Genomic DNA, 7,653 nt, shown 5'->3' with positions numbered 1-7,653 from the left:
TAGGAACAGAGTCATCCCCTGTCACCTGCTGGCACACGTGTGGCTTGGCGTGACCCTGAGCCATCACATAATAAGGATGATGATGTTAAACTCTGTTGAGCACTTACAAAGTGCCGGTCCCTGCGCCGATAGTAATTCCCATCACTTACCTATGAAGTAGATGTGATCATTATCTCGAGTGAGAAATAAGGAAACTGGGGATCAAAGTGCTTATCACACAACCGCTAAGAGGTGGAGCCCTGATGCAGGCTCAGGCAACAACCTCAAGGCTGGGGCCCTAACACGTGCTTGCTTCTCTTTCTTTATTTATTTTTTAGTATTTATTTCTGTATTGGCTGTGCCCGGGTCTTAGTTGAGGCATGTGGAATCTAGTTCCCTGACTAGGGATTGAACCCAGGCGCCCTGCGTTGGGAGCACAGAGTCTTAGCCACTGGACCACCAGGGAAGTCCCTGCTTCTCTTTAAAAGAAAATAAATAATGAAATATGCACCCTGGACTCCATTCAAAAAAGGTAGGAAGGCACATCCTCTATTTTGAAAATGCTGTCTAAACAGCCACACGCTCACCCAAGCTTTCATTATGGGGAGAATGAGCGTGCGTGGACCCAAGTTTCCAGATGCTGTAGCAGTGATAGGCATTCATGACCACCGGGAGTCAGGCCACTGTGTACCACAATGCACCTAGCTAAGAAAAGGCTTGGGAGAGGTTAGGGAGCATCCCTAACGCCACAGAGCTAAGAGGAGGCACAGCTGAGGTTTGAACGGCCACCTCTCTGAACTGAAAGCCCAACAAGGCACTCGAATTAGGATTAGAATTAGAAATCTTCAGGACTTCCCTGGTGGTCCAGAGGCTAAGACTCTCCACTCCCAATGCAGGGGGCACGGGGGTTCGATCCCTGGTCAGGGAACTAGATCCCACACACTAAAACTAAAGATCCTGAATGCTGCAACTAAGACTTAGCACAGCCGAATAAGTAACTATTGGGGGGGGGGGGCCGAATTAGAAACTTTCCTCTGGTCCAGGCAGAAAACTGGGAGGAGTTGGGGGGGCGGGTGCAGCCATGGCCGAGAAATGGCCAGAGGACCGGGGCTGCGCCTGGCTGCGGGAACCCTCTCCTCCGGCCCTTCCGGCACCATCTGCTCTGGACCCCTTGGCTCCCACCTGTCGTTTCTGTGATGGATGGCTCCATCCAGGCCTTTTGCACAGCCCTCATTCTACAGACTCAGGGAAACCACTTCACTGAGCCCCTCAGTGACTGGCCCAAGGTCACACCACCCACCCCTGCAGCCTGAGCGAGTGCAGCCCTCCCTGGTCCAGCCTGGGCTCTGCTCCCGCCTGATGGCTGAACCCAGCCACTCCCACCCAAAGGCAGGCCCAGCAGACACCCCGCTTTTTTTTTTGCTGTCTTTTCTCCCAGTTCTGTGCCCTTTGGTTCTCCCGGGAACAGGCTGTCATTCAGCATGATTAGCTCGCTTCCCCTCTCGCCACAGCCAAGAGCTAATCGTCCTGATTTCCTTCCAAGAATGGTCTCTCTGAATAGCCTTTGCAGGCACAATTAGGCAGGTTCAGCCTGGCTTTCACACTCCAACTCTGAAAAAAAAAAAAAAATCAGCCAGGAAGCGGGGCCTCTCGGAAGTTCTCTGAGAGCTCCTTTGTGCAAGGAACAAAGAGCACACATAATTACCTGCTTAGCTGATGAGCAGTGGACCCCAGAGCCACGCTTGCAGCAGAGCGGGGCCCGCTAGCCCGCCCCCACCAAGACCCCGTCTCTCGTCCGCTCCATCAGCAGCTGTTCCTGGGAGCAGCCAGCTGAGCGCACCTGCCTCTGGGACATGCCGTGGGGATAGCGGTGCCCTCAGGGGCCCCTCCCCAGTCAGGCCTGGCCAGCTGTGGCCACAGGTCATTAGTCAGGGCCTGGAAAACCCCTGATAGCTCAGTTGGTAAGGGAATCCGCCTGCTATGCAGGAGATCCCAATGCAGGAGGTTCGATTCCTGGGTCAGAAAGATCCACTGGAGAAGGGATAGGCTACCCACTCCAGTATTCTTGGGCTTCCCTGGTGGCTCAGCTGGTAAAGAATCCACCTGCAACATGGGAGACCTGGGTTCCATCCCTGGGTTGGGAAGATCCCCTGGAGAAGGGAAAGGCTACCCATTCTAGTATTCTGCCCTGGAGAATTCCACGGACTGTATAGTTCATGGGGTCGCAAAGAGTCAGAAACAACTGAGCGACTTTCACTTTCCCTTTCGGAGAAACCCGGTCATGCAATGCTGGAGCTGCAAGGCCAACCGCCTCATTGGAGGACCCAGGGTCAGAGAGGAGAGACGGCCTGCCCAAGGTCATGAGGCCAGTCCAGGCCGAGCCCCCACTCGGAAACCAATCTCCCTGCGGGTGTGCTCCCCTCACGCTGACCATACAGCTGGTTTGAGACTCGCAGTCATCTTGGCCAGAACAAAAGCAAAGGCTTCCAGCCAACTAAAGAAAATCATTTTTCCCACCAGACTGGCACATGCCTCAAATTGTCGACAGGCCAAGGAAGCTGTTGCCAGTACTTTGCATGGGGACAGGGAGGGGGTCCTTTATCTCCATGTGGAGAAACCAAGATCCAGAAGGAACTGGTTCAACTCAGCCAATAAACGGCAGAGCCAAGACTGCTCCTGTGTCCCCTCCTCCCTGGACCAGGGCTCCCATCAGATATCTGACACTGCAAACTCCCAACGCTGTTCCTGCTGTCCTAAGGAGACAGCATCTTGAGTGACTCGGAGAGCCCACGCCACTGACAGGTAGCTCCAGACCGCCTCACTAACCAACAGCTTTGGAAACTCTGGAGCTTGGGAGAGACCAGTACAGGCGAGGGACCCCCGGCGGTCACTCAGCTCCTCACTGAACTGTGTACCTGGGCGAGTCCCTCACCTCTTCATACCCCTGCGTGCATGCAGGGAGAGTCATGCCCTCTTGTTTGGGAAATGCCACAGAGCATTCTTCTCATGAAGCAGTAAAGGCTCTGAGCAGTCCTGCAGGAAGGAAGCCTGATGAACTGTTTCGGTCCAGTGATCCCTAAATCTCGTGCCTCCTGGAGCTGTTTTTTTCTTTTTTCCTACCTGCACTAGAAGAATCCTGATTTGGAAAACATCATTGCATGCCCACCTGTCCGTTCATGAAAAGACCCTGCATCCCATCTCAGGATCTCCAGCACAGAGGCCACAGGGTTGTGAGTGGGACTGAAGGGGAGAAGAGCCTCAAGGAGGGTAGCCTCAGTCTTGTGAGAATCAGAGGAGCAGACCCTAAGCAAACACTGCTGGCCAAGTGGAAGGAAAAAACAAGGAACTCGGAGTACATCCCTGACGCTGAAGGACAGGGAGCAAGGAAGAGGAGATGCCGTGGCCCCTGGGGTCCCCTGGGTGTCGCTGTGGCCCCCTAGGGTCCCTTGGGAGTTGCAGTGGTCCCTTGAGAGTTGCTGTGACCCCCTGGGATCCCTTGAGAGTTGCAATGGCCCCTTGGGGTCCCTAGGGAGTTTCAGTGGCCCCTTGGACTCCCTAGGGAGTTTCAGTGGCCTCTTGGGGTCCCTTGGGTGTTGCAGTGGCCCCTTGGGGTCCCTAGGGAGTTGCAGTGGCCCCTTGGGGTCCCTTGGGTGTTGCAGTGGCCCCTTGGGGGTCCCTTGGGAGTTGCAGTGGCCCCTTGGGTCCCTTGGGAGTTGCTGTAGCCCCTCCCCCTGGGGTCCTTCAGGACTGAGCAAGAGACACCCAGGGAGTATGTGGTGACCACTATTCATAACTCTTCCACCACTCAAGCTTGAACTAAGGCCATCTCCGCTCACCGGAGAAGCAGTGCCATCTTATTTGGAGCCACAGACCCCTTTGAAAATGTCACCCGTCCCCTCTCACCTTTTAGCACCAGCTGTGACTAAAAGCAGGACCAGACTTGATCCCCATTTGAAACTGACATCTGTCTCTTGGCCAAAGAGTGCAATATAAATGACAAACTAATGGAAGAACCCAAGAGAGTTCCATCCAGAGGGCTAAGGCCCTGCCAGCCCCAGGGGCACCACTTTTTATGGGGCACTGTTCTAATCATGAGCAGGTCCTCCAGAGGTGAAGGAGCAGGGCGTGCCCAGGGTGGGTCCACGTGGCCTCAGCTTGGGAGGCCGGAAGTACCTGCCATGCCCTCTGCCGGGAGCGGCTGGCCAAGCTCAGGGCAGAGAGCTCAGAGCTCTGGTCACACGCTAGGCTACTTGTTATTCGAATTTAAATCAGCCTGAGAGTTCAAGAGGCCCTATTACTCCGGACACAGAAAATGAAATTAGTGAGCACAGCCCACGATTGCATGCTATTTTCATTCTCTGGATAAGGAAGTTTGGAGGTGGGAGGGTGTCAGATCCCAGGGCAGAGTCAATCAATCTGCTTAATCATAGCCCGATTATGTGCAGTGAGGAGGGTGGGGGGAGACACAGAGGTGGCTCTGGCACAAGCCCCCCTCACATCCCAGAGTTCAAGAGAGAAAAGGACAGGCTGGGGCTGGAAAGGTACAGCCACAACCCCTCCTTGACACTCCCATATCCCCAGGGGTAGAAATGATGCAGTGAGATGATGTTAGGTTCACAGGTTCAAATCCTGGGTTGGCCACTTACAAGCTACACGACCTTGAAACATAAAGAGGATGAGCCAGAGTTTATTAAGGGCCCGTCTGTGCCAGGACTATGCTGACTGCTTTATGTAGATCATGAAACTGTTCTCCCAACCACCCACTGAGACCTAAACTGTTGCCATTTCATAGATGCAGAAACTGAGTCCAGAAGTTAAATGATCTGGATGTCCTGGTCCTTGAATCTTTTTTTCTTCTATAAAGTCAAGGGAGTCACCCCATCTCCAAGGCTTAAGTACAATAACATTTACAAAAATGGCCAGCACCGTATTTGACACGCAATAATGTTTTTTTGAAATGCATTCATGTGGTCATTCATTTATCTTTTTATTAATTCAAGCAACCTCTTATTTAAAATAAAAGGGCCAGCAATGGTGCTGAGATGCTGACAGCAGGCCCCCCATAAGGCAGGGGCGTTACAAGTTCCATTAGAATGCATGCATGTGCCCTTCACCCCCACCCGACCACGTCAAGCTAGTCCCTACTCCTGCAGAGTAAGGAGTAAGACTGAGCATCAATCCCTCTCCTAGGATTATTCGTAATTCTAAAAATGGAAACAACAAAAATGCCGATCAAAAGTAGAATGAATAAACTGTGGTGCATTCATATGGTGGGATACTCCCTACAGCAACAAGGATGGAGCACAGTACACGGAAACGTGGATAAGTCCCGCACGTGTGACACTGAGCCGAAGAAGCAGATGCCAGAGCAGATGTCTTATGGTTCCGCTCATGTTCAGCACCAGGCCAGGTGAGACCCACCTCAGGTGATATGAGTTGGAACCTGGCCATGCCTGTGTGGTGGGGCCACAGGGCCTGGGAGGGGCTTCCTCAAGCTGTAGCATTCTCTTTCCTAATTCTGGAGCTGACTTCTCAATGCATTCACTTTGTGGAAAGGCAATTATGTGGGTGCATTTTTCTGTATCGTGAAACCTGGTTTTAAAACCGTGTATTAAACACCGCAGGGTGGCACTGTTATAGACTGTGAGATGCCTGTGTGTGATGATCAGAGGGGTCAGCACTGGGCAGTGAGCGTCCAGGACATCAGGGGAGCTGGGAGGCAGGGGACAGAGGAGAAAAAGGCTCAAGTCTGAGGCCTGCAGGTGTTCAGAGGTCAAAGGACCCAGCAGAGGAGACAGAGAAGGGGGCCAGCGATGCTGGTGGGAACCTTGGAGGTCATGGAAACCCCTCGGAGCATTGCTCTGGGAGTCAGGGAAGATGGGGATGGACCGAGGGCCCGTGTTTGGGTCTCACAATGTGAAGGTCACCTGATGAGAGCATTTCAGAGGCAAAGAGGGGAAAAAAGCCAGACTGCAGTCGCTGCAGAGAAAAAGGAGGTGAGGAAGGGACAAGACCCAACGGATGCCACTGTCTTCCCAGGCTCACCTCAATGCTGCCGCCTCCAGGAAGCCTTCCATATGGTCCTTTTCCTTTCAAGGCCACACCACTTTACAGTCACTCATGGCTGTCCCCGCCATGGGAGCTGCATGCTCCCCCAGAGCAAGGACTGTCTCTTTGTTCCCCCCGATCCTAGCACAGAGCAGGCACTTCAGAAACCTTAGTGCCTCTCTCTCCCTCCTCAGATCACAGAAGGAAGCTCTGAGACTTGTCCAAAACTATTCTCCCATGTTATGAGTCACCCCTCCCCAAACAATTGTTGTTTTTGTACTGCTACGCGAAGATTATTAGTATCATGATGAGACCTAATATTGCATTAATTTGGGGGTGAATCGTATTGTCACAGTCATTAACTCAGTGATGGCAATTTTGTTTTAATTTAATCCAGCTCCTTGCGCATTCTGTCAAAAGCTCCAAAAATCATGTAACCCAGAACCTCGTTGCAGCACAGACTGAATATCAAATGTATGGAATTCATGGAAATCTGCCTGCAGTGACCATTCTCTGGAGTGAGGAAAGCCAAAGACAGCGGGCAGACAGGTGCGCCCAGGGCACGGCTAACAAACTCTCCTGCCTCCCACACGAGACCCCCTCCACTTCCTCTAGACCCCAAGGGCCTCAAGGGCAAGAAGTGGGTGGGAGTCTCCTCTCTGTTCCTCGCCAGGCTCAGGGGAACACCCTGCGTACAGCATGTCCGTGCTCCCAAAGCAGTGGAAGAGCAGCCCGGGAATGGAGGAAGGAAGGGCCCAGAGCCCAGCAGCACAAATTTTAGTCCATAGGAGGGACAGATGAGATAACGTGGGTCTCTCTCCAGCTCACATCAGGACCCTGGCCCTACTTTAGGCTGCAAAGGCTGTGGAAAAGCTGACCAAGAGCCTGGGGTTTCAGGAATTCATCTGGCTTTTCACTACTGGGCTTCACAGTCTCTGTGCTTGAACCAGGCATGACCTCTTGCTTGCTAAGTCACTGGTGGCTGAAACTGGTTGGCTGTCCTTCAGGAGCCTCTCAAGATGGCACTCACCCCTCGACCGACCCTACTCACTGCTGTGCCAGAATCAGAATGGCTTGCAGGGAAGGCTCACATTAGCCAGACTCATGTAACTGATGTATAAACCAGAAGCCATGTTTTGTTTTGTTTTTTAACGGACAATGAGCAACTGAGGTGTGATAAGGATTGGGCTACTTTCTCCCAGAGATGCAGTCCTCCCTGTCCTCTTTCTGGATAGGGTCACAGGGCCTGGGAGGTCCCAGGGCACCAGGCACAGCGCCTTCACCTGGCCCTGCTCTCCTCCTGCTCCCTGAAACGGAGAGGGCTTCTGGGCCCTCAAAGTTGCTGAAGCTCTGGTTCCACTTTCTGCTGAGACCACTACCTTTCTTTTTCATTGTAGCTCCTCACCCTGGGGCTTTGGGGGAGAAAGTCCCAGCCCAAGCAATGGGCTGAGCTCAGCAACAGTCCTCCCTTCTTTCTATCCTTGTGTCCAGAAGCCAGAACAGTCAAGGCTCAGTAAACACGACTGAATGAGTGGATGAATGAACTGGCGAGGTTCCTTTCTCTCTTCTGGCAGGTGAGCACTTCCCAGGAGTCAAAAAGACCTGGAGGGGGGTGATGGGGGCTGT

General features: G+C 53.0%; 1 non-coding gene across 1 annotated transcript; it reads right to left on the bottom strand.

The window, feature by feature from the left end:
* Window positions 1–372: 372 nt before the first annotated feature.
* TRNAG-CCC (transfer RNA glycine (anticodon CCC)) lies at window positions 373–445 on the bottom strand. Its single transcript has one exon. It is a non-coding gene; the product is annotated as a tRNA-Gly (tRNA).
* Between the last annotated feature and the right edge of the window lie 7,208 nt (window positions 446–7,653).

Source organism: Capricornis sumatraensis, chromosome 1 (assembly GCF_032405125.1).
Source record: "Capricornis sumatraensis isolate serow.1 chromosome 1, serow.2, whole genome shotgun sequence".
Taxonomy (NCBI): domain Eukaryota; kingdom Metazoa; phylum Chordata; class Mammalia; order Artiodactyla; family Bovidae; genus Capricornis; species Capricornis sumatraensis.
Note: the sequence above shows the minus strand (reverse complement) of the source record. Positions and strands in the feature narration are given on the sequence as shown.